Source organism: Schistocerca americana, chromosome 11 (assembly GCF_021461395.2).
Source record: "Schistocerca americana isolate TAMUIC-IGC-003095 chromosome 11, iqSchAmer2.1, whole genome shotgun sequence".
NCBI lineage: Eukaryota > Metazoa > Arthropoda > Insecta > Orthoptera > Acrididae > Schistocerca > Schistocerca americana.
The window spans coordinates 29141847-29169624 of NC_060129.1; the positions used below are offsets into that span (position 1 = coordinate 29141847).

Consider the following 27778-nt stretch of genomic DNA (forward strand, 5'->3'; position numbering starts at 1 on the left):
GTGGGTCATGGAGGTTGCAGATCTACCAACAGAAGAGTAGTGAAAAGGTATTGATAGAGGAACAGGCAGACAGACGTAAAGCAGTATGCGTGGAACTGCATACAGTGCACACAGAGAGCGGATTTGTGTCCAATGAGAGTACCATTGCAGGGTTACCTGAAACATAAGGCTTTTCTGGGGATTGATGTTTAGGTCCATTCAAAAAAAAAAAAAAAAAAAAAAAACACCTGCAGGGAATAAGTACATACTCACAATCATAAATCATTTTTCATGATACTTAGAAATTGTCACAATGCCAAACTGACAGGCAGAAACAGTGGCACAAGCTCTTTTGAATAATTGGATACTGATTTTGTATTGCCTGAAACAATAACGATAGACCAGGGAACGAATTCCATGTCAGATCTATTCAAGAACTTGTGTACGTTATTGAATGTGAAGAAGTTAAGAATGAGCTCTCTCCATCGACAAGCCAATGGAAGAAGTGAAAGAGTGCACAGGACGATCAGGGACATGCTTGGATACTGCAATGGCTCACATCAAACTAACCAGGATGTCTATTTGAACTATATCATCTCCACCTTCGACTTAAAGCAGCATACAAATCCAGGATTATGGCTATATGAAATAGCAAAATCCTTATGAGACTCTCTAGTCTTCCCTTTCGTCACTTTCAATATGTCAAATGCTGATGTCGTTTTACGACCATATTGAAAGTTAAGAATGGGAAGATTAGAGAGCCTGTTAAGGAATTTGCCAGAGCGATTAGGGAAATTTGGAATACAGAACAGAATGCAAATACATGAGCACTGGAGAAACAGGAAGAAGCAGTGTACCATACAGTAAGAATGCCACAGTATAAGGTTGATCAGTGGCGATGCTGCCAACTTTGTGTACGCCTAAGGGAAAGATAAAAAAAGTTTTTTGAGAAGTATGAGGGGCCATACCAAGTGGTAGACACTACGTCACCAGTAAATGTCAAGATTAAATTGTCGAGGAGACCGATAATTGTGCGTGTATGGCGGTTGAAAGCTTTTCAAGGGAGTACGGAAGTAATTCCAGGGATAGGAATGTGAACCAGAAAGGGAGAGTGAGGCGAAAGGTATTAGAAGAGGAAAAAAGAAGTTGTGAAAGAAACAGTTATAAGGAACCCATATGGATTAAGGCCTAGGAAACGGACATTAATATTGTTTTTAGTTATGTTTACATTTAGTCCGTTTAGTGTAAGCTGCTGTGGGGCAGCAAAGAACTAAAGGGGGAGGGTAGTAATAGGTACTCCTGCTGACAGGTGAGGTTTAGAGAAGGACGTATTGAATAACATACGACTACTACAACTCACCTGAGAAGTAAAGCGGCGAGCTGCAGAAGAGGCACTTGATCAGAATACCAGGGAACTACAAACTGAAGTGGAAGTCTTAGATAGGGAAGTAGTAATGACAAAGTGGTTGCAGTTCGTGTATGTTAGTGTTTGTGAAGCACAAGGGAAAATGAGAGAACTATAGGAGGTTATGTAGCAGGCTGTAAGGGATCAGTTAGGTGCAAATTCGCTGTCGGCAGAGCAGTATTTAAAGGGTCTAATTAAAGTACAGAAGGAACTACCACCGGAGTTTCTACTGCTTTCCTGACGACCGCAGACTGTGTGGTACTGGTGTGCAAGACTCGCACGTCTCTCGCGGTTGACTTACGTATTGTGCGCAGCCGATCTTCTTCTCAAGGCAGACGGATGCGTCGATCTCCACAATGCTTCTTCTCCGAACATTTCGTACTGGTTGGGGGAATTATACTGAACTACTTCTCTACTTTGGAAATGATCTCTTACTCTCAGAATACTTTCAAATTATCTTCGCAATATAACAAATACATAAGTTTCACATTCTTTTCCATTTCTCGCAAATTAACCCTGTCCGGAAAACATTAGTACTTAATATATAACACTACAGACTCTTTTGGTTTTAATAACCTCTTTTAAAACAGTTCTTGCTCCTAGTAAGTCAAACAACAGAGTATCTAGAGTCTCTAGATAAAAATATATTTCATTTGTTCCCAACAGTCACTAGTATTTCACTATCAAAGAGTGTCCCTTGATTACTCCTTGGACCGGACATATGGCTTCCAAGGCGCACGCGGCCCCCACTTCTCAGGGCCGCTCGTCTGACGCCGCTCCAGGCTTCTCGTGACTGCTGTCCTACCTGCGCACACAAATACGTGTGGCGCAGTAAAAAGGCTCTCCCACCTTCGTCGTTAAAATACCGGGTGTTCGAAATGGTGGTCAGCCAATGTTTCTAGAGTTTACCCCGAAATTCTCGAAGCACTATACAGCCCTCCCTTTAGATCGAACACGCAACATTTTACACATATGCATTCTATATATTAATATTACACAAGATGCTACCACAATTACAAACTGTGAACCTTTCAATCCAGTTTGGAGTTATCTCTGTTATTTGTTCCTCTTCCAATCGTAAATTCCAGGTGCACATGATTCATGAACATTCTTTTGCTTTTTTCTTACTTCCCGTACTACTCTTTTTTCTAAGTATGTACTTAATCATAACTTATTGTAATCTGGAGAAACTCTGGGTAGAATAAAAGTGTTCCCTTCTTGGATATTTGTAAACCTGACAAGGCTAGTGGAATAGACAATTCAAACTTACCACAATAATCTCTGTAAACTTGTGACTTCTGTCACGATACTGCCCCTTTTTCCCTTTTGGAACAGTACCGATATCTCACATGGGTTGATCCTAGGAGTACCCTTTCTACTTCCGTTTGGGTAGGCACACCCCTTTTAATTCCTAATCTATGGTACCCAGCTCGATCCCCATCTTGGTGCCCCTGCTGCACAGTATAGGTCAGCCTCTCTTGGGTCTGCCTATCTGCACCTTACGATCCAATAAATGCTGGCTGCGCCCTCCTTCTCCTTCCTGATTAGGCCTCCTGGTTCATTGCCCTAGCATACATCTTTATGTATACTATTCTTAAATATTCTCTGGTAAGATTACCAATCTACTTTACACCCATATTCCATTTTCTAATGCATCATCTTACACCCTAGAGTCCTCTTTCAATCCTCACTTTTACTATATAAATAGAGATCATGCACACACCTAGTAGGTGCTATGTCTATGTGTATTTACTAACTTTCCTCCAATGGCACATGTAAATATATGTTAGAGCTACAAAATTAACGATGCAGTACCATCACATATCAACAATATAATACGAGCATCGATTCAGATGGACATATATCTATATTCCTATACATCTCTTGGCGGGTCTGCCATCGCTTTTAGCTTTCTAATTCGTAATTTTCATGTTTGTGTCTAAGTTTAATTTTGTGTGTATGTCGATATGTTTTCATGCAGCCTGGTTCTTCGGCCTACTTATTTTAAATAAGTTGAAGGTTATAGGAAACCACAGAAACTAAGAAGGACTTCAGCAATAGAAGTGTATGCATATGGAAAGAGGGAAAGATGGACCAGTACTCAGAAGATAAGTAAAAAAAGGAGAAGTAGAAACGGTTGCTAAGATCGAAGAAGAGAAAGAAGATAGCCCTAAAGACAGGAAACCCTTCCCACTGCCCTTCCCCAGGATCCCCATTTCACCGATACTTAAGTGAGGAGCCGGAGAGTGTATGATGTTAAACGTCACCTAAAGAATGGACATTCTCACCTTCACCTTTGAAGTCCCCGAAGAAACATCTTAGCAACTCTTATGGAATAGCAAATGGTGAAGAATCAGTCACACTTGTCTGCGAGGGTTGTGTGAAAGGTGTGGTGTGTGTGTGTAGCGTTAACGTTGTGTACCTACACTAACAACCCCCTTTCAAAATTGGTACAATCCCTCCCCATTCATATGCTATCTCACCAAAAGGTATAAAATACTCTATAAAAATAGAAAATTATACACTAAAGTCAAATAGTTATTTTACCAGTTAGTCACTTCACATTATATCTTATACACACATAAGATACCCTGTTCGCTTTATTCATCTAGGTATCATACAGTACCATCATATTATATCTTCTTCTAGAATGTTATTCTGTTAGTTTTACCTCATGCTTAGATGCTACTGTTTACTGTGACTCCTTGAAGTAGTCATAACGGTGCAGTCACAATCAGTCACTTAAACTATCCTATCTTTTAGTACTTATGAGGTTATAAATAGATTACAGAATTGTCAAAGATTTGAAGGGCATTCAGTGTAAGAAAACTAATTGTGGAAGTAACACTGCACCCAACTCAAGAATCGATGGTCGTCACTCCCCTGTTAACACAGAATGTTAACGTTCGTGGGGAATACACCACTTTATATCTTTAACATTATATTTTCCTTTTTCTTCTCCAGTTGTATGATTCACTAAGAATAAGGTTTTTGGGTGGATAACCCATTGTACTCGGTAAGGCTCCACACACTTTTGAAAAAATTTATGCGTTTCTCTCTTCAAGGCAGAGCTCTGAAGATGTTGTTTTACTAAGACTAGATCACCTAACTTATATTGAGGTTCTATACCGCTCTCGTTCCTCCCACCATGAACCTTGCCATTGGTGGGGAGGCTTGCATGCCTCAGCGATACAGATAGCCGTACCGTAGGTGCAACCACAACAGAGGAGTATCTGTTGAGCAGCCAGACAAACATGTGGTTCCTGAAGAGGGGCAGCAGACTTTTCAGTAGTTGCAAGGACAACAGTCTGGATGATTGACTGATCTGGCCTTGTAACACTAACCAAAACGGCCTTGCTGTGCTGGTAGTGCGAATGGCTGAAAGCAAGGGGAAACTACAGCCGTAATTTTTCCCGAGGGCATACAGCTTTATTGTATGGTTAAATGATGATGGCGTCCTCTTGGGTAAAATATAACGGAGGTAAAATAGTCCCCCATTCGGATCTCCGGGCGGGGACTACTCAAGAGGATGTCGTTATCAGGAGAAAGAAAACTGGCGCTCTACGGATCGGAACGTGGAATGTCAGATCCCTTAATCGGGTAGGTAGGTTAGAAAATTTAAAAAGGGAAATGGATAGGTTAAAGTTACATATAATGGGAATTAGTGAAGTTCGCTGGCAGGAGGAACATGACTTCTGGTCAGGTGACTACAGGGTTATAAACACAAAATCAAATAGGGGTAATGCAGGAGTAGGTTTAATAATGAATAGGAAAATAGGAAAGTGGGTAAGCTACTACAAACAGCATAGTGAACGCATTATTGTGGCCAAGATAGATACGAAGCCCACGTCTACTACAGTAGTACAAGTTTATATGTCAACTAGCTCCGCAGATGACGAAGAAATTGAAGTCATGTATGATGATATAAAAGAAATTATTCAGATAGTGAAGGGTGACGAAAATTTAATAGTCATAGGTGACTGGAATTCGGTAGTAGGAAAAGGGAGAGAAGGGAACATAATAGGTGAATATGGATTGGGGCTCAGGAATGAAAGAGGAAGCCACCTGGAAGAATTTTGCACAGAGCACAACATAATCATAGCTAACACTTAGTTCAAGAATCATAAAAGAAGGCTGTATACATGGAAGAAGCCTGGAGATACTGACAGGTTTCAGATAGATTATATAATGGTAAGACATAGATTTCGGAATCAGGTTTTAAATTGTAAGACATTTCCAGGGGCAGACGTGGACTCTGACCACAATCTATTGGTTATGACCTGTAGATTAAAACTGAAGAAACTGCAAAAATATGGGAATTTAAGGATATGGGACCTTGATAAACTGACTAAACCAGAGGTTGTACAGAGTTTCAGGGAGAGCATAAGGGAACAATTGACAGGAATGGGGGAAAGAAATACAGTAGAAGAAGAATGGGTAGCTTTGAGGGATGAAGTAGTGAAGGCAGCAGAGGATCAAGCAGGTAAAAAGACGAGGGCTAATAGAAATCCTTGGGCAACAGAAGAGATATTGAATTTAATTGATGAAAGGAGAAAATATAAAAATGCCGTAAATGAAGCAGGCAAAAAGGAATACAGACGTCTCAAAAATGAGAGCGACAGGAAGTGCAAAACAAGCAGGGATGGCTAGAGGACAAATGTAAGGATGTAGAGGCTTATCTCACTAGGGGTAAGATAGATACTGCCTACAGGAAAATTAAAGAGACCTTTGGAGAAAAGAGAACCACTTGTATGAATATCAAGAGCTCAGATGGAAACCCAGTTCTAAGCAAAGAAGGGAAAGCAGAAAGGTGGAAGGAGTATATAGAGGGTCTATACAAGGACGATGTACTTGAGGACAATATTATGGAAATGGAAGAGGATGTAGATGAAGACGAAATGGGAGATAAGATACTGCGTGAAGAGTTTGATAGAGCACTGAAAGACCTGAGTCGAAACAAGGCCCCCAGAGTATACAACATTCCATTAGAACTATTGACGGCCTTGGAAGAGCTCGTCCTGACAAAACTCTACCATCTGATGAGCAAGATGTATGAAACAGGCGAAATACCCTCAGACTTCAAGAAGAATATAATAATTCCAAGCCCAAAGAAAGCAGGCTTTGACAGATGGGAAAATTACCGGACTATCAGTTTAATAAGTCACAGCTGCAAAATACTAACGCGAATTCTTTACAGACAAATGGATAACTAGTAGAAGCCGACCTCAGGGAAGATCAGTTTGGATTCCATAGAAATGTTGGAACACGTGAGGCAATACTGACCCTGCGACTTATTTTAGAAGCTAGATTAAGGAAGGGCAAACCTACGTTTCTAGCATTTGTAGACTTAGGGAAAGCTTTGGACAATGTTGACTGGAATACTCTCTTTCAAATTCTGAAGGTGGCAGGGGTAAAATACAGGGAGCGAAAGGCTATTTACAATTTGTACAGAAACCAGATGGCAGTTGTAAGAGCCGAGGGACATGATAGGGAATCAGTGGTTGGGAAGGAAGTGAGACAATGTTGTAGTCTCTTCCCGATGGTATTCAATCTGTGTATTGAGCAAGCAGCAAAGGAAACAAAAGAAATATTCGGAGTAGGTATTAAAATCCATGGAGAAGAAATAAAAACTTTGAGGTTCGCCGATGACATTCTAATTCTGTCAGAGACAGCAAAGGACTTGGAAGAGCAGTTGAACGGAATGGATAGTGTCTTGAAATGAGGGTACAAGATGAACACCAACAAAAGGAAAACGAGGATAATGGAATGTAGTCGAATTAAGTCGGGTGATGCTGAGGGAATTAGATTAGGAAATGAGACACTTAAAGTAGTAAAGGAGTTTTGCTATTTGGGGAGCAAAATAACTGATGATGGTCGAAATAGAGAGGATATAAAATGTAGACTGGAAATGGCAAGGAAAGCGTTTCTGAAGAAGAGAAATTTGTTAACATCGAGTATAGATTTAAGTGTCAGGAAGTCATTTCTGAAAGTATTTGTATGGAAGTGAAACATGGACGATAAATAATTTGGACAAGAAGAGAATAGAAGCTTTTGAAATGTGGTGCTACAGAAGAATGCTGAAGATTATATGGGTAGATCACATAACTAATGAGGAAGTATTGAATAGGATTGTGGAGAAGAGAAGTTTGTGGCACAACTTGACTAAAAGAAGGGATCGGTTGGTAGGACATGTTCTTAGGCTTTAAGGGCTCACCAATTTAGTATTGGAGGGCAGCGTGGAGGGTAGAAATCGTAGAGGGAGACCAAGAGATGAATACCCCAAGCAGATTCAGAAAGATGTAGGTTGCAGTAGGGAGATGAAGAAGGTTGCACGGGATAGAGTATCATGGAGAGCTGCATCAAACCAGTCTTAGGACTGAAGACCAGAACAACAGCCTTCTCGTTATGTTTGCTTACTAGTTGTTGGGCTCTCTTAATTAAGTTCTTAGCAACTGTCGTTTGATTCAGTTGGTCATCAGTAGTATGTTGTTCAGACCACGTACACATTTAATAGGTGATTCACCTATAAAGGGCTTACCTATTACTTCTAATGGTGTTAGTCCAGTTGATAGATACGTCAGCTGAACAAATTAATATACTTACCTGTCAGAAGTTAGTGTTACAGGAATAGTGTGAAGAATTGGTGCAAAGGGATTGAACTGAGCACAAAGCTTGTCAGATAGCTGCATGTTTTTCAGGAACCTCTCCAGCTAGTTCTGCAGCATCTGTAGCAATCATTCCAAACAACTCTTCTGCCATCTCTTTCACACCTACATTTTTGGGAAAGCCGAATGGAGGTGTTACCACTTTCTTACAGAATGTTCGCGATCTGGGCATTTTTGGACTTGGCCGAATGGAATATTACTGAACATAGTGAGGTCAAAGTTGCCAGATGACAGACGTAAGTACGTTTAATATGTTGATGCATTATAAAACGCAATAAAATCTGAAGCAGATAAGTTCAATTCAATTTAGTTTAATACTACGAATCTTAGATCTGTTTTCTGGAAACTCCAAACAGGTCGTACATATTGGTTAATAATGGTGACACATCCAGGCTCATAAATGTCTTTTATCACTAATATGCATTCTTGTGATCTCATACACATGATCATATGGCTCACACCCTAACCAAAACAGCGCTGCCCTGTAACATACCACGATATTCATCAGACATAGCCCGACTATCACCAATTAACCCTCTACAGGTGTAGTGCGAAAGTCACAGTGACCTGCAGAAGTATGCTCCACAGAGTTCGTCGCAGTATTGTTTTGTTGCTGACCGGTCTAAGATGATGTGTCAAGATGCTGGCAGTGAAGTCCATAATGGTGTCGAAGTTAGCTTCGTGATATGACCACACCACATGAAATGGTAATTTATAGTCAGCCCAGCCAACATTATGCATAATTTTGGCCAATTTCTGAGTAACAGATTTTTAGTGTTCTAGACAGTTTCTTTTCTCGCCTAGAATAAAGCCTAAAAATATACTAGCAGAGCTGCATTTTGCAGGTATTCTGTCAAGCCTCAGGGAAGGATTCCGACTAAGGGAAAACCTTCCCTTCAAAAGTATGTATGTGGTTTTATGAACAGATGTAGTCAGTTTGTTGCTCATGCACCAACGCTGCAACTGAGCAAGCCCATCGCTCGCCTTTGCCTTACGTCTCGCCCTGGAGTCTGCAGACACACCTACTAGGATGTCACCTGCGTATGCGACAACACTTTCAATAGCATCTGCCCCAGATGTAACAGGGTCAATACTAAGATCCCAAACCAGTGGACCACTTACATAACTTTGACGACAGTTCTTGGTAATCTTTTTAATTACTTTTCTCTGAAGCCCTGGCATACGATTTAGCAGAGCACTATTCCGACAAATAAGAAGTCAGCTACTACAGAGACCATTTATCCACGGTAAGGCACAAGGTGAATGAAGATTTTGTTGATCAAATACGAGCTGTATCAGGCGGCACATATGTGTTAGGGTAGGATGCCACATGTAATGACATGTTAATTGAGCTAGCTAGAGCCAGAAGAATTGACGTCTTCATACGTGGAATAGATCTGCAGATATGTAGTGAAGTAAAGGTGGCCTCACATACTTCACTGCATGAGACAGTAAGACTGACACATTTTTGCAAGAAGGCTGCAAGGTTCATCTCTACTCTGTCACAAAGCAATAAGCTGCGCCACGTTTTTGTAAACGACACGAATTCCAAACGCTGATAAACACGTAGGGGATCAGGCCCCACCACCCATCCTCAACGTAACGTGGGTAATGTATCCTGACCAAGACAGAAGTGTAAATGAGGTGACTTACATAATTTTAAAGGACAATATGAGAGGAAGAGTTGCCAAAGTGTCAGTAGATACAGGAGCTCAAATTAGAGCATTATTTGTTTCGCTTCATGATAAGAGTGCACTTAAATCGTTTCGCTGTAACATTAGTGGATTAAGAGAAGAAGTAATACTGCCCACAGGAAAATGTTTTGTAAACCTGCAGATGGATGATAAGAACTATGGTTTTGATAGGTAAGTTGGGAGAAGACGCAGAGGGGATTTCAGTGTCATTCTACAGAAGGATATCCTACATCAGTACTGGGTGGCGATAGATTATGGGGCGTATATTGTTATATTCAGTGAGGCAACTATTTCGGCGAAATTCGCTACCCTCAATCAGTAGGAACTTATGGAATGAGGCCTTTTCCACAACCTCCAACAGAATCACATACATGGGCATTTGAAACTTACACAACTGCTAACAATCAGCGGTGGCACAGGACCGACTTCACAATCCAAATGCTGCCTAGATTAGACTTTCTCGTTGATACACTCGGTCTAAACAACGTTCTCTACAGGTTGTTGATTCCTGTGAGAAGAAGTACAAATAAAATAGAGACACTGGTACAGAAGTTTTGTGCTCCAGTATTTATTGATGATTTTCGGTAAGAAGATATAGAGATTTCACCTGGAACAATACTTGATAGTGCTCAGGAAGTTGAAGAATTTCAGTGTGAAAATAAGTTAAAGTGTAAGAGCAAGAAGCAGCTGATAGAAGGAGAATTTGCACAGTAGCGACCTTACTCAAAAATCAGGCCTATGAGAAGTTAGCACAATTGCCAGTGTAAGTGAAATCTTTTGTACTCGGTAGTAAATGAATATGCTTGGTTGTTCGAGGAACAGCAGTATATGTGAGTCACTGCCCAGTTCCGACCCTGTCCAGTTTCTAAGCAATTGGCCTAATGTCTTAAGTTTGAATTTCGTGTTGTACAACGTCAGATTCCTATTTTATCTACAATCCATTGTTCAGGATGTTACACAACAACAGCTGGCTGCAGGGATAGATCATTCCTCAACAAACCCCTGTTTGGTCCCTATCGTTGTGGGACCAAAAAAAGGCAATCAGTAGAGAGAAAGCCTATCGCCTATGCATTAACGTACAAGCAGTAAACAAGATAACTGCCACTGATACCTACCCTCTACCCCATATAGACGAAACATTGGAGAGATTGGGAAACTGTAGGTATTTTATTACATTTTATATGTATTCTAATTACCACCAAATTCTGATCGCACCAGAATACCTAAAATACCGCATTTGTGGTTCCATGAGGATTGTATGAGTTTTTACACATGCCTTTCAGCCTTAGAAATGCGCCTGTCACTTTCCAAAGACTCGATGACTTGTTAATAAGATGATTGAAGCCTACAACATCTTTTGTGTATTTGGATGACCTGATATTTTCAAGGAGTACTGAGGAACATTTGGTGAGATTGAGGTACGTTTTATCAAGATTACAACATACACATTTGAATTTAAAAGTTTTTTTTCTGCACAATCAAAGGTTAAGTACCTGAGACATATTATCAGTTAAGATGAAGTTAAGACAGATCCACAGCTAACCAAAGCAGTTGAGACTCTTCCGGGCCCACTAACGATAAGGAAATGCAACTTTTCTTGCCTCCATTAATTATTATCGTCTTTGGAAAAGGATTTTGCTATGACAGCCAAACGATTAACTAAGTTGTTAAAGTTAGGTGCAGTGCTTGAGCGAACAGAAGGATATGAATAGGCTATGAGGAAACTTAAATATGATTTGACAGGTTCACATTATTAATATACTGATTCTGAAAATCTTTTTATCCTTTTAACAGACACCTCGAATATGCTATAAGTACCGTTCTTTGTCAGGAATAATTGCTAGCACTTAAATTCGGAGTCAACTATTGCAGATGTTATTTCTACAGAAGAAAATTCGCTGTGGTCTCTGATTATACTGCTCTTTTGTAGAGGCGCAGTTTAAAGGACCCCAGTAGTCATTTGACTCGTTGGGCATTAAAACTATCAAAATAGGATTATGACACATGCCACAAACCAGGCTGTTCACACCTGAATGTTGATACACTGGGCCATAAGGTCAAAATGATTCATACTGACAATGTTTTAATAGAAGAATTGAGAGATGTACAATGTAACTGGTACAATTCTCTTTAATATTTTGTCACAGTTGATTATATTGTATGCCACATAAATTCCCCTGAGCAACAGAGTCATAATTGCAGAAAGAGTTGCAAGAATGTATAATAGCTCAGTATCATGACAGTTTGCAGGCATGTCATAATGGACAAAAAGCCATGAATGCCAGAGTAGACACACAGTATTGATGAGAAGGTAGACAGACTGATGTTCATAAGTATATACAAAGCTACTTGCCTTGTGGTCAGAGTTCAGTCCCACAATGAACTTAAATTGCCTTGCAAAGACTTATAGACGCTACAAACCCATTTCAGAATGTTGCCTTAGACAGTGTCAGACCATTCCCACAGACCACACAGAATTATTAATATATCCTATCTACCAGTGATCTAGATATCTAAGTCTAGTACAAGTTCCAGGTATGACTATAGGAATAGTAATGAGTGCCTTTGTAAATACTTAATCTTTATCATTCGGAGGCCATGATGATATTTTGACTGAACAGAGGACTAATTTAATGTACACCCTGTTTCTACAAGTGTACAAATTACTATGAACCCAAAAATAGAGAAACACTCCTTATCATCCAAAAGCTAATAGCCACCTCCAATGTGTTCATCAAACAGCAGTTCGGATTTGGTCTTACTACATAAACCACTCAATGACTTGGACAGGTAGGTTGCCTACGTAACTTCTGCATGAAATAGTCATATACATGAATCAACTAGGTATACATCCTATGAGGAAGTATATAGATGGCCTATGAGCTCCCCATTTGAACATGATAAACATCCATCTGCTGTGGATCTGGCAGAAGTTGTCACCTAAAGGCTATCTGGAAGCAGATAAAGCAAAATAAATATAAGCTACCCAGAAACAAGATGAACGAAGTAACAAAGGGACTGTGCTTTCTCAGTGTAAACTTGGGGACCTACTGTTGATTTGTAACCCCATGATTAAGAAAGGAAAGACTACGAAATTCATGTCTCAATACGAAATGCCTTATGCCATCACACGAGTGACTTCTGTTTATGCAGATATTCATTTTCTGACCATACAGTGGTAGTATATTCTGACTGGTTACAGCTGTACCATGGTCAAGCTCTGCCACCCTCTGCAGTATCACTTGCATCAGTTCAAAATTATTTACGACAAGTCACAGTTACTATCATGCAGAAATGCAGGAAGAAAAGGACAAGTTGCTGTCAGCTCATCCTCTGTATGCCTTGAGATATAAGCACCCTTATGCCTTGAGGTCATGGGATTGAGGTATCGTTTGTTCGAACGAGTTTTATGTGGTATTTTATTCTGTGTAAGAGTGATTTCACTATAGGAAGAAATTTATTTTATTGATGCTGTTTTGAGTAATAATTCTGCCATTCAGTCAGTCATTTTGACTGGCTAGTGCAAACGAATTGTGCTAGACTATAGAACCAGTCCCCCGTTGAGGCTAGTTGGCCATCTTTCTTTTGCAGTTTTTTATGCAAGATGCTGCCAAAATTGCTTTCTAAAGTAAGAGTGTGCCTTGCTGTATTATAAGTTACTGTATATTAACAGCAAAGAAACGAGAGAAGTGATAATGTAAATGATTAAAGTGTGACCAGAAGTAATTGCTTATACAGTGGACACGAGTTTAGAGAGATCAGTTTTTTTTATAATAATCAAGTACCAGTAAAAGAGAATATGAGGGGCTACAATTCAACATCATCAGGAGATTACTATGTTACTCAGTAAAGCTGTAAACCTTCCTATATGTGAGAACCATACTGTGGTGATACATGAAATAACTGTTGGTTTTACATTATGTGCACTAGAGACTTTACATCATGTGAAATGGACTTTTTACGAACGCATTTATACTATTGAAAACGAGGTTTACTCAGTACTACATTGTTATAAGATGAGAATTACAGTTTTGAGGTAGAGCGATGTTTTACTTAACCAACTCATAAGCAGCATTGAAGTGAAATAGATAATTGGAGACGTTAAGTAACGAAGTCTCTTCCCAGTAGCTGATATTGATCGAATGGTTTCTTTACAGCAATACATATTTTTCCTTTGCCGAGTTTCGTATGACAAACACATACAACAAATTTTCACTTATTATCAGATGTCATGCTGTTACCACTTTACTATCAAAATTTACTTTAAAATTCACAGTTATATTGTACACAATAGGCAAGTAAACTCCTTAATTTAATACATGAAGAGACAAGAGATAAGTGCATTCATTTATGTAACAGTTAAGAACCAAATCTGCAACAACCTGGCGACCTCTATATAAGTGCTTTGAGTTAATACTAAAGACTCATGCATGCAATGAGTACCCTACAGAGATCATGTACTTACACTCTCCAAAAATCTGCAAATCACAGCTATGAAATTACCCAAGACTCTCAAAGTGTACACTAGTGGGAAGTTATAATGTATAAGACAGTATTATCTCAAAGTTTTGTTAGCATTTTGTAAGCAAAGAATAACTCACACTGCAAGATATTACTAGCAGTCAGGCCAACACATGCACATAGAGCAGCATAAGTTACTGTTTGGCAGGACTTTTGCACGTCAGATGATCTATATTCTTTGTATGTGAAAGATAACACAACAAAAATACGTCCTGGCCTTCGTAATTTGTGGTAGAATGTATAGTACCTTGTTGTAACCGCAGGAACAAGCCAAGTCTAATTGCAGTACCTTGAGAATAGTACGTAGGAAGAAGTTAAAGTTGTAGCGCTGGATGCCAGGCGTGGCCGATGGGTCAGCCGAGGCGGCAGTCAAACTGCTGGGCAGCGGCGCTTGACAAGAAAGCAAACAGCCAGTAGATACAAACGAAGGTCTGTGTAGGGACTCATGATAAGCAATCAATTAAGAAGTATCAACAGTAAGCATTCCTGGCTAGAGAGAGAGGTCTGGGAGTGGAGAGAGAAAGAAAGAGGGCCCTTGGTTGGGACAGCGCTACGTCATAAGGAGCCAATGAAGGGCTCAGGACGCAGTGCGTGACCATATAGGGAGAGGCGCCTCTATCCCTCCACTCAGCCTCTGAAGAACAATAGCAACAACAATGTTTTAACGATACCAAATAAGGACAAGTTGCCTTCGACGCTAAGTCATGCCAAGCGCTGGCGGGGTCGAAGGGGAAACGCTAACAAAACCCGAGAGCACGCGGCTCTGGGGTCTTGTCGGGTCTTGTCTGGTCGGGTCGAGTAGTTAGAGAGTGATAGCAGCAGCAGACTTGGACTGAGGGACGGGCTGTAGGCAGGCAGCCGGAGATGGTCGCTGGAGAGCGTTAGGGGCGTAGCCGCGGGACTCTAACGTAGGGTGCTAGAAATATTGCACAACTTCTAGTAGGCAGTCGGAACGGTGGAGTCAGTCACCGTCTCTGTGTTAGACTTGGCCTTCCTGTGAATGCAACCACCGCGCAGTTAGGGTGAACTTTATTCATTCAGAATAAACTGCAATTTGTTAAAGTTATCAAGACTTTAATTCTACCCGCTTCCTAGCCTTGTACCTTCACACCAGGGATTTCTACATCTTAGCCAGATCAAAAAGTCTCCCTCTCACTAAGGTCAACCGGCTAAATCCCATCCACGAACCGTGTCGCTCAATCCCTCGCAATACCCACGCTTGGGACGCGACAACCTCATGTGGATTGATCTGGCGAAACAAGCGATTTATGGTTACGAATTTTGCCATATCCCATTATAGGAAATGTATTACGCCTTTAGAAACTATCCTTTCCTCCATGCTCCACCTAATTTACAATTGGCTTCAGACGTGAAATCCTGAACATCACAGTTATGTGCATTGTCAGAAGACACTGCTACATGTCGAGACCACAGATCCAGCATGACAAAAATATAGGATATCAAGGGTAGGTCAGGAGAACGAAAGCATTGATAAGTTGAATTATATACTACTTCTGTATCACAAATGACTTAACTTCATTACCAAACAATGATACCTGAAAGGCACTAAAGACACAGAAGGTGTCAAATGTAGTTTCACAGCAATGGTTTGTGAGAGGTAATGTGTAATTATGCCCCATTCTATATGAAGTTAAGAGACAAACAATTTTCAAACAACAGTAGCATCATCACTGTGATATGGACGAATAAGAATTACATACGGTTCTGCAAAGAAGGGTAAATGCATTGATTGTTGTAATTACACAGTGATGGACTAACTGCTCTTGTCACTGTGACAGTTACTCCAAAAACAGGCATGCCATTCAAAATGTTTCAAATGGCTCTGAGCACTATGGGAGCATCTGAGGTCATCAGTCCCCTAGAACTGCTGTGGACATCAGTCCCCTAGAACTTAGAACTACTTAAACCTAACTATCCTAAGGACATCACACACAGCCATGCCCGAGGCAAGATTCGAGCCTCCGACCATAGCAATCGCGCGGTTCCATACTGAAGCGCCTAGAACCGCTCGCTTACATCGGCCAGCTGTTCTACATTACTCGTCGCCATTGTGCAAAAGCGGACCTCAGATATTATCTACATCCTCCATTGAATAAAATGTGGCATTCATCAGTACAAAATCACATTTATCAAGCAGTCCCTGGCTGATGCACCTAGCACCACACCAATTTCAGCCTTGCTCACTCCTTCAAGAAGAAATATGAATAATGAAGTCTTTTCCCAATGTGGCCGCCACCAATGTTATCAGTTACAATCATTAATTAAACACTCACTAAGCCACAATTTTGTGCATCTGTCCCTCTAGTGATGTGTTTTACCTGCCAGTTAGGCTCTGCTATTTTGATGACGTGAATGCGAACGCATCTGATGCCTACCATTCCGTTTATGGGAAGATTTAGAATGCTTCATGCAATCTGTTCAAATTCTCTGTGCTTCCCCATCTCTCACAAACCAGTAGAGCAGTGCATATGCATACATTACTGATACAGGTTTCTTTTGCGACCCTTTTATATCCACTGATACGTACCACATTATGCATTCACATGTAGTACACTATAAGTAACTATACAATTGGATACACCACAGCGCCTTACACACCTACAAAGTTAACGTACAAGTGTCAGCACTGCATCCCTGAGAAAAACTTTAAATGCTTCGACTCTTTTAACTCATTTACTTAACTCACGTATCTACAGGCGTTTCTGCTCATTTCACATTTCTTTACCATATTTAGCTTTGACATACTTTTATAGCAGCAGAATAAAATTCTATGGCTTCATGACACAAATCTTGTATGGAAGCAGCACACTCTTTTCGATTCCTACCACTTGTAAGTTCATTACACCTTGATATCCCGATGAGATGACGAAAAACGTCTGATTCTTCTAGAAACGAGCTCCTGCTATTCCTTTAGCTTCCCTTTATGATTAAGTTGCAGTAACTGTAGTGCATGATGTCACCTCTTTTCCTGTTAATGTATTTCTGTTTTCCAGTTCATATTGTCATGTCCTGCGATCTGTTTTTATCACCTAATTTAACCAGTTAGGTCCCTCAACAGTCACAAGACTACAGTCCTAGCCATCATGAGTTTGGACAGTTAATCATGATTCCCTTCCTAGTTCACCTCCCACTCTCATTGCACCACCCATTACATTTCAATGCATTACAATTATAAATGTAACCAATACTCTCAATTTTAATTTCGTTACAGATAACTGAAGCTGGTTTGGCCATTTTCCTAACAGCTAAGCCCTCTATTCTTTCTCATAGCTCACCAAGGAAGTTATCACTACTGGGTATGTCCACTGGCTCCCATTTTGACATCCTTGTCCTAAATCTAACATTTCCATAGTCATGCCAGTTTACATAATGGACGCTTCAAAAATGTGGTTTCATTCTCATTAATTTTCAGAAAAGTGGTGATAGAAACTCACATTTATTTTCTCAACAAAATATAGAATTAGCACACTACAGTGAATCATTCACATTAGCCAACTGTTGACCTAATTCTGCAACATGCCAGGCTATAACGTCTTCTGTTCTTTCTAAAAGCATGCCAAAAACAACTGGCTGTGAATTCAGTCCCCTCAAAATTCAGCCCTACTCAACATACTTCATCAGTATTTTTTCAAAAGAATAATGATCTTTTAAACTTTTGCAAAGTTTCAAGCCAACTAGCACCCGTGAACACTCTATAAATACTGCCGATCAATCATCTTGATTGCGAAGTCGTCGAACCTTGGTACCCTGTTGCTATTGCCTCTACACGAGTGCTATCTCTTGCAGCATGCAAGCAGAAACGACCAGACAATATGTACTACCAACTCTGTCTTTTCACAGATTTAATTCTCCTTCACTGCATTACAAACACTGTTCATCCTGTGAACAAACAGTTACAGTACCACTCCGCATTGCTATGCAAGTTTGGTTTAATAGAAGTGCAGCTGTGCTGAAAACAAATTTGGTACCCCTGATCAGACTGATGATGATCGCTGTGATAAAGCTCCCCAGCGAGCTTAGTTCTTTGTTACGCAGTATCATGAAATCCTAGTATCCTGGCATGTGCAGCTCAATCACATTGAAGACAACTTTTGGTTACCAACTGACAAATCCATAATATAGCCGCTGTGCTAATACTGAAAAACGAAGAACTTAAAAACGCGATCCAGCGTGACTTAATAACTGCACACAGGGAACTGTGCAAACTGACTGCTACTTTGGAAAGTACCAAAGCCTTACAGATCTTGTTGTATAACACCCACGCAACACTTGCATGTTAACACTGTGCACACTACCATTCAGTCAAGACTGCAACAGAGCCTCAGCCCTAGGTTAGTGCCAGCTGAAACCTTCCAGCAAACCATAACTAACAATTCATTTCATGCATCAGTACACATGCAAATGATCTACTCCATCTAGGAATCAACCTTGCTGTATTATTGCACTGCTGCTATTGTACAACTGTCATGATCTACAGATGTTTTAAACGTGCAGATATCCCTACCCATAACTTGCACCAGTCGCAAATTTGAGTGTTATCACCTTCTCTTTCTCTGTCGTCTGTGTGGCTGCCTATGAACGCACTGTGTTGCAAACGGGCATCCTGATTGTTTCCAAGGGTTGTCAATCACACTGCCATGTAGTTCGAGTTTCAACTGTGCATTCACACTAATTATTAAAAGCTTCGTACCTTATTACTCTACATTAGTGCATTGTGAAATTGCATTGCTTTTAGGGAAAACTACAGAATTCCCTTGCTCTCACATTGTTGTTGCAATGCACAAATCTTTATTTATGCCCACTGGGAACAGATTACTGTATTTGGTAGCACAGTCAACTATAGTAGCAGTTCTCTGCTGTGACCATGCGTTTACACTCCAGACTTCTCGAGTTTCTCTAACAGTAGACTTTTATTCAATGTTCTTATTATGATGTATCACACCCACCATTAGGTTATTTGCTCATTTAACTTACACACAGAATAGCATTTAAATTTTTCTTCTAATTTTCCTCAAACGCCTTTTGTGCTGGCACCCAATCGACAGCCTGCCTACACTATCAAAAAAATCAAAGACTCACCTTCTGCAACCCTTTGATGAATACTAGCTTGGGAAAATTGCAAGTTACCATTGACCACGGCATTGCACACATCACTGAGTGGAGTAAGCTGGAATTCCTACATAGAGTGGTTGCCCAGGTGTCATGTATCTTCCAGCCACTGTAGTTATCCTCAGAATGGTTATATGGATCATATGTAATCCAGGATACTGTGAACTATTCAGATCACGAAACCAGTGGTGCACAAGCAGCAGCTGTTGGGTAATTTTATACGCAAGTGGATTTTGGATCCTGGCGCAATTCAGTCATGACTCTCGTTTATGACTAAGCATTAGGAGATGGGATGCTAATATGTATTAGATTGTTTCCATTGTATAATTTTGTTATTTTGCGTATTTTGCAACATGGGCGAGCATTAAATTCCACTTAGTTAAGGACCAAACCAATGATATAGGATTTAATAACCAATATCAATTAAGTTAGTTAGTTATTGAGTTAGTTACGTGTTCCATTGATCAATAGCACGGAAAAACCATTATGATGTGGAACGTGTCAAATGCACAAGAAATGCACACAGGAAACAAGTTGCTTTTTTTGTTTACATTATAGTGTTTACATTACCTAAATATTTCTATTATCTACCCCATTCCCTTAAATGGCACAAAATGCATATATTATATCTCCAGATTTATTTACTCATATTCAAGAATTCATCTATGGTATAGAAGGAGTTGTCAAGGAGTTATGATTTTAATTTGTTTTTGAAACTATTACTGCTGTCTGTCAGACATTTTATTTCATCTGGTAATTTATCGAAAACTTTTATAGCAGCATATTTTACCCCTTTCTGTGCCAAAAATAGGTTAAGTAAAGGATAGTGTAGGTCTTTCTTTTTTCTGGTATTGTAATCATGAATGTCACTGTTGATTTTAAACTGGTCCATGTTGTTGAGAAAAAATTTCATTACTGAGTAAATTACTGTGAAGCAGTTGTAAGAATTCCTAACCTTTTAAACAGATGTCTGCAAGATGTGCGACTATGAACCCCACACATTATTTTAACTACTTTCTTTTGACCAATTAATACCTTTTGCCTAAGTGTTGAGTTGCCCCAGAATATTATTCTGTATGACATCAGAGAGTGGAAGTATGCAAAGTATGTTAGCTTACTAATTTCTACATCCTCAAAATTGGCAACTATTCTGATTGCAAAAGTTGCTGAACCTAGTCGCTTTAGGAGATCCAAAACACGAATTTTCCAATTAAGATTACCATCTATATGTACACCCAACAACTTAGTATGCTCTACCCTGGCTACAGACTTCTTTTGATGTGTTATGTTTATTGAAGGAATTATACTTTTTGCAGCAGAAAATTGGATTATATTTTCATAGTTCAGAGGAAACCCATTCACAGAATACCAATTAATAACTTTTCAAAAGACCTTATTTGTATCATTTTCTATTGGACTTTCCTTTACTGGATTAATAATTATGCTTGTATCACCAGCAAACAGTGTCAGTTCAACATCTTGTTTCACATAAGAAGGGAGGTCATTCACATATACAGTATCAAGAACAGGAGGAGACCCATGATCAAACCTTGTGGAACACGTAATGTAATTTCATTCCAGTTAGATGAAGTGGCAAACTCCTTCCAATCACTAGAAGCATACAGGGAGACTTTTTGCTTCCTGTTCTGTAGATATGACTTAAACCACTCATATGCTTTTCCATTTATACCATAGAATTGTAATTTCTCTAACATAATGTCATGGCTCACACAATCAAATGCTTTGGATAAGTCACAGAATATTCCTACTGGTGACATTTTACTATTTAAACACTCTATTATGTAGACAGTGAAATTGCATATTGCTGTCTCAGTGGAACAGCATTTCTGAAATCCAAACTGTGATTTATTAAGTATCCCATTACTGTTGACATAGCTAACCACTCTTGAGTACATTACTTTCTCAAACATTTTTGAAAATGCTGTAAGCTAGGATACTGGCCGATAATTATTGGCATCTGTGGTTTCCCCTTTATGTAGAAAGGCCTGACAATGGATATATTTTAACCTGTCTGGAAAAAATCCCTGAGTCAGTGATGCATTACATATGTGACTCAAAATATCAGCTGTAATTGCTCCAAATTGTTTTGATGTCGTCTACTCTTAAAGAACATTTATTTTTCAATGATTTAATAATTTCCCTTATTTCACAAGAGTTTGTTAGATGAAACCTAATATGACTAAAATTTTTCAAAATTGACTCTTCCATGTGCTGCCTGGCTTTTTCTTTTGAACTATTCCCACCAATTTTTTCTCCTACGCTTAAGAAGTGATTGTTAAATACATTGGCTACCTGTGTAATCAGTAATACTACCTACCCCACTGGGTAGTTTTCCTGTCTCCCTTCTAACAACATTCCATATTGATTTGATTTTATTGCTGGAGTTGTTAATTTGTTCTCTAACATATATATTTCTTGATTTCCTCACAACTATTCTCAGTGTGTTACAATAATTGTTATAGTGTAAAACTACTTCTTGCTCTCTCATACAGTTTTCTTTTTCTTTCTGAAGACACATTCATACTTACAATAATCCAAGGTTTCTTTAAAAATATTGTGGTGTTACATTTAGTAATTTTCTTTGGAAAACAATGTTCAAAAAGGGATATAAATTTATTAGGAAATATGCTGCATTTATCATTAGCATTTGGATCATTATATATATCTTCCCAGTTTACATTTCCTAAAGTTTCTCTGAAGTGATCTATAGATACCGGGTTGAGCACCCTCACACTTTTACTTAATGGTTTCTGAAGTGTACACCCTGTTATGTTTTGTAAGTTAATCAGTTGTGCATCATGGTCAGATAATCCATGTACCACAGGGAAGGCATGTGTTTGTTCTACATCCTCTTGCTGTACAAATACATTATCTATTAGAGTACTGCTGTCTTGAGCTATACGTGTAGGGATACTGATTCTAAGTTATATGTTGTTAACAACACTTCTAGTTCACTTTTCGTATCAGAATTGCTTAGAAAAGTTAACACTGAAATCACCCCAGATTAATAACTTCTTCTTTTTGTCTGACAGACAGCATAATAGGGAGTCAAACTTTTTTACGAATAGCTCCCAATCTCCTAGTGGAAACCTGTACACTGTTGCTAATATCAACATTGTCTAGCTGAGGTTAACATGCACAAACCTCAAAGTGCTGATCAACACAAAATTTGCTCACTTCAACAGTTCTGTATTTATACCCTTGTTTTATGAAAATGGGAACTCTTTCTTTATCCATACTAGATCTACAAGTGTAAGATGCTAAATGATACCCATTTATACTGACATTTTCCATCGCCACAGTTACATGGTGCTCAGACAGACAAAGTATATCAATCTCATTCTTATTTTCGAGATCATCTAAATACATTATCAGCTCACCTACTTTTTTTTTATTCCTCTGATATTTTGGTGAAGTTGATATCATCCTTAGCTTTTTTCCTTGTTTGCTATGCATGAAGTTTCTTTTCTTCTATTTTCCTTGGTTGTTGTCTGTCTGGAAATTGACTTTAACCTAAAAAAACCTGTCTGCCTTGGTCGCAATAACCACAGGGATCACCCCTCGTGTGACTGTGACCCCCCTTACAGTATCTGCTAATAGAGAAGCTAATTTATCTTCCCCCTTCCTAATAAGGCGCAAGCCATGTGTAGTGTAGCCCCACCTACCAATAGCATCAACTGGACCAACACTCATGTGAGACTTTGCCGGTGTCTGGAGCACCCTGTTCAGTTCTGTGTTAACACGCGATACCCAGGGCTGATCATAGCGCTGAAATACCTCCAAAAACCCAACATTCGTGTGCCCAGTTTCTGTTCCTATTTCATCCAGATCACTCCTAATACTATACCCTGGATTCATAGCCAGGCTGCTTACTGCTCCCCCAACTATAATTACCTGATTTTCCTTCTCAAAGTCCTTGCATAGCTGACATAAGTTTTCTGTCACCTGGCTAAGACTAGCACTTGGTTTCAGAAAACTTGTGACCTGGTACTCTGTCCCTAATTTCTTCTGTAGCTGTTGGCCCACACCCCTCCCATGACTGCTACCTATAAGCAGAATTTTTCTTTTCCTATTCTGGTTTGATCCCGACCTGTCTTTTTTCTTTAAGCTAATATTCTGCTTCAACCTACATTCAACTAAATCTGGATGCGGCCCTTCCTCCACTACTTCAGATAGCAAGCCAAACTGATTTCCTAACTGAATTTTATAAGTTTTATCAACTGTTTCCCTTCTTCGCCCTTTGCTTGCTACCTTTTACCAGCGCCCAGAGTCCTTTTCCTCCCTTAGCTTAAATAATTCCAAATTCGCGATTTCTAATTCAGCCTTAAGTGCACAAATCTTTGCTGCCAGTTCCGCGATTTTTCTATCCTTTCTATGTAACCTACACTGGCATGGAAGAGCCTCATTATCTATCCTTGTTTCCTCTCCGCTACACTCTCCCCAATGAAACCACAACCTACAGTCTATACAGAATACTCCCTCTTTCAAATTTCTACGGCAACCACCACACTTGTCACACATGGTTTGATAGTAAAACGTGACACAAAAGCAGAAAATAACTTCAACAGCACAATAGGTTTTAACCTGTCCTAGTATGTAACTAAACACTAATGTAAACAAACTTATAAACTTGGCTGAGAAACTTTTAATCAACCACACAAAGTCTGGATGAGAGACACGAATTAATTTAACTTTGAAGAGCTAAGTCTAGTCAAAAAGAATATATCTACACTCATACGAAATTTACGCCAAAATATGTAAACAACAACGCAACTGCCGGCTTTTACAAAATATTTCCTTCTCGATATAATTACGTTTAGAAAAGCAAAACCTTCAATACATAGATTAGGTAAGAAGTAAATGCACTAGTCTAAAATGTAATATTAACTAAATTAGCTCTTATTTCAATATTAATCGCTTAACTTAGTGAGAGCTTCACACACGCACATCTGCCTGGCTACAGGGTTGTCAACCTAAGTACATGAAATAAGATTTAATAAAACAATGAAAGTTTTACAGTTGTCTTAATGAGATTAGTTTATTATGGATATATAATCAGTTTGTAATGTATCCTTCAATAACTTTGTAATTTTAACTTTTATACTACAAACTGCAGAGATTATAGGAAAAGTAATAAATCTTATTAATGTTATAGAGCTAGGCCTCCTTTTGTATGGAAATAACCAGCCAGCCTTCGATGATGCACCCATCTGATGCAGTGTTACAGCCTTTCATGATCTGCGAGGCTAGACCTTCACAACTGGTAACAACATTTGCTGGCCCCAATACTGTCATTCTGAACCACAATACTCCATCACTGTCCACTGGCATCACCATTGCACCAGCTTAGCCACTGCCCAGGTGATGTATCTTGGCAGCCCTCATGCTGTCCCTGCTGGCTCAGTACATGGTCAGCACACCTGTTGCCTCGGCACCACCACACCACTATATCAGTGCATCATTTCAGTTGGCTGCGTATATTTCTACAATAGCCAAAATTGGCCAATTCGACCCGTAAATTATTGTACTATTATTTGTCACTTCTTAAATACTTTTAGTTTTCTATTCATGTCCACTTTTTTTACTGCATTTTGGAAATTATTTGTTTCCCCTATTAGAACGTTGCATCCTTTAGCAAGAGCCACTGGTCCAAAGGAGCATTTTCAAACATCACACGACTACTTTTGTAATTTTGAAATAATTAGCCTGCTGCTATGGAGGGGGAGTGAAGTGTGTGTGGTAGATTGATAGACCGAGCGGGGAACACTTTATAAAATACGTTTCACTTCAGAGCTGTGGCTAGTCAGGGGCTAGTTCTGTATCAGTTACCACTGTATATGCCTTGTTCACATTCATACAATTCTGAGAGAGGATACTGATGAGGAGACACTTCCCAGAAGCATCCTTAGTGAGGAAAACCTAGAAAACCATCCAGCAACCAATGAGACGGCTGTTAATGGTCACATGGGGCCATAGGCCATAGCCGGGATAAATTTGGCTCACTATTGGCAACCAGCTTTCAGTCTGATCAGAGGTGTGCTTCCATTCCATTCTCCAGCACTATGCCCCTCAGTCTGTTAGTGGCCTTAGAAGTAAAGTTCTGATATAAATACCAGTTAGTTGTTTTAAAGTACTCCTCATTGTTGTTTATTTTAAACAATATGCTTGATTACCCTTACTCCCGGATCCAAAACCTACAACTGACTTGTTCTTGACAATTCTTATACAACTGTTTATTCTGTAGTGATTAGCTTAGGTTATTATTTTAATAGGTGCAGTTACACTCTTTAATTTATGGCTATGTACAGTGTTTATGTAGACTCAGTTCTTTGGATGGTTTTCCACACAACCACTGAATATGTTTATTTTCTGCTTACATCTCAGGTACCAGAGAAACACCATATGACACATCCTTAGCTGACGCCTATAGATATTCAGTCCACATTGTGTACCTTTTTTTAACATGTTACTACAAATTTTACTGTTTCTTAGAGATTCATATTATGTATAGTCGCCACACTTTGTAGTACATTTTCATATTCATTGGAATATAAGGCTATTGTCCAGAAACCCGGTTTTTATTTCCTTTTATTGGAAAATAATATTTAATACAAATGTATGTGGACGTTGTCTATTATGAATAACCCATACAGCAGTTGTGGATGTACTATCATGGGAAAGATGAAATACAATGTAATCATATCACTACAAAGTGTCACAGCTGAAGTGTAGCAACACAGAACAGTGCCAATCACTTAATTATAACTATCTCCCATTGTTACACACGTGATGAAACATACTAAACCACTTTCAACAATAACAAATAGGTAGGAAATCAACATTGAAAACAATCGTTCTGAAATTGAAACTGAAGCATAAGTACAATTTTCCAAAAACCTCATGTATATTTACCACAAATTAAGAAAAATACCCACAATGGAAACATCTTTGAATATAACACAAGAAATATTTAGTGCTCACGTTTTGAGCTCTCCCAAGTGTTGTTCTTGTGTATAAAACAAAACTGGAATCAAATCATAACACCTAATGTTTGTTTACCTATTTCTTTCTTTTTTTTTTTTTTTTTTTTTTTTTTTAGAACTTTCGCAGTATTAGATGCTGAACAAGTAATTAAGAGCTTTGTTGGATAACACTTACCTATATTATCTCTGAATTATGTACAGAGCTTTGTGAAACAAAAATATTTCACAAAAAATATAGCTATTGTGCACTAGTGTAAATGGCAACCAAACATGATGAATTTCTTAGATTACACATTTCCGCATCTGACCCATTTACATGAAGATGCACTGATGGGCAAAAATGTCATGAACACTGTTCATGAGGAGAATGAATGCCACGTTGTATGCACATGATGAAGTAAGCAGATTAAAAGTATATAAGCAGACCAGAGATTTACACTTTTTGTTCTATCAGTAAGATGAGCTGCAAACATGTAAATTTAATGATGTAAATGACTTTAGCAAAGGGCAAGTTAAAGTGGCATTGCAGTTGGGAACTAGAACCTCAAAAGTGGTGAAGTTGGTACAATGGATCTATGCTACTGTTGTGAACATCTGAGGAAAGTGGCTGAAAGGTAATAAGTCCATCACATTATGATAAGATGTAATACATCTATACTTCTTCACAAAGTATGGAGGTCAGAAGCTTGCCTGCTCTGTAAAGCTGGAGATGTGGCAAAATGTGGCATATCTAATGACAGAAAACAACGATGGGGCAGCCATACACGTTTTGGAACCCACAGTTCAATGTACATTGTTGAATGTGTGGCTCTGGAACATATGGTCACTGTATGGTTCCATACCAATCCACCAAAATGTTCACTTGCAACTGCAGTGTGCAAGGGATCATTGAGGCTGGAGTGAAGGTCAATTCAAATGTTAACTGTCAGGATGGGTGACATTTCCTGTTACACCAGGTCAGTTGCACATCCAGATATGCTATCATCTAAATGAATGGCACCAAATAGAGGGCCCATTATGCTTTGGGGGCAGTCACTTTGGCTCCTGTGGGACACCTGTTAGCAACAGAAGGCATCATGACAGTTGCACACTATGTGACATTCATTGCAACTGCATGCATTCCTTCATTCCTGGTGTGCTCTCCCATAGTGGAGGCATCTTTCAGCAGGATAATTGCCCATGTCACATGTGCATGGTCTGAGTAGCATGGTAACTAACACTGATGTCTTGACAATACCATTTAGCTAATCTGAACATGTGGAATACAACTGACTGCAACATACACCCAGAAACATGTAAATGATGTGTCAAGTCCATATCACGTAGAATTGTCAAAGTACTGTATTCCAAAGGTGGCCAAACATGCTATTAAGCAGGTTA

The 27778-nt window shown here is 39.2% G+C and overlaps 1 protein-coding gene across 1 annotated transcript in view; it reads right to left on the reverse strand.

Moving 5' to 3' along the window:
• The window catches only part of LOC124553987 (zinc finger protein 227-like), a 186390-nt gene that overhangs the window by 48818 nt on the left and 109794 nt on the right, over positions 1-27778 (reverse strand). The gene's annotated exons all lie outside the window — the stretch shown is intronic.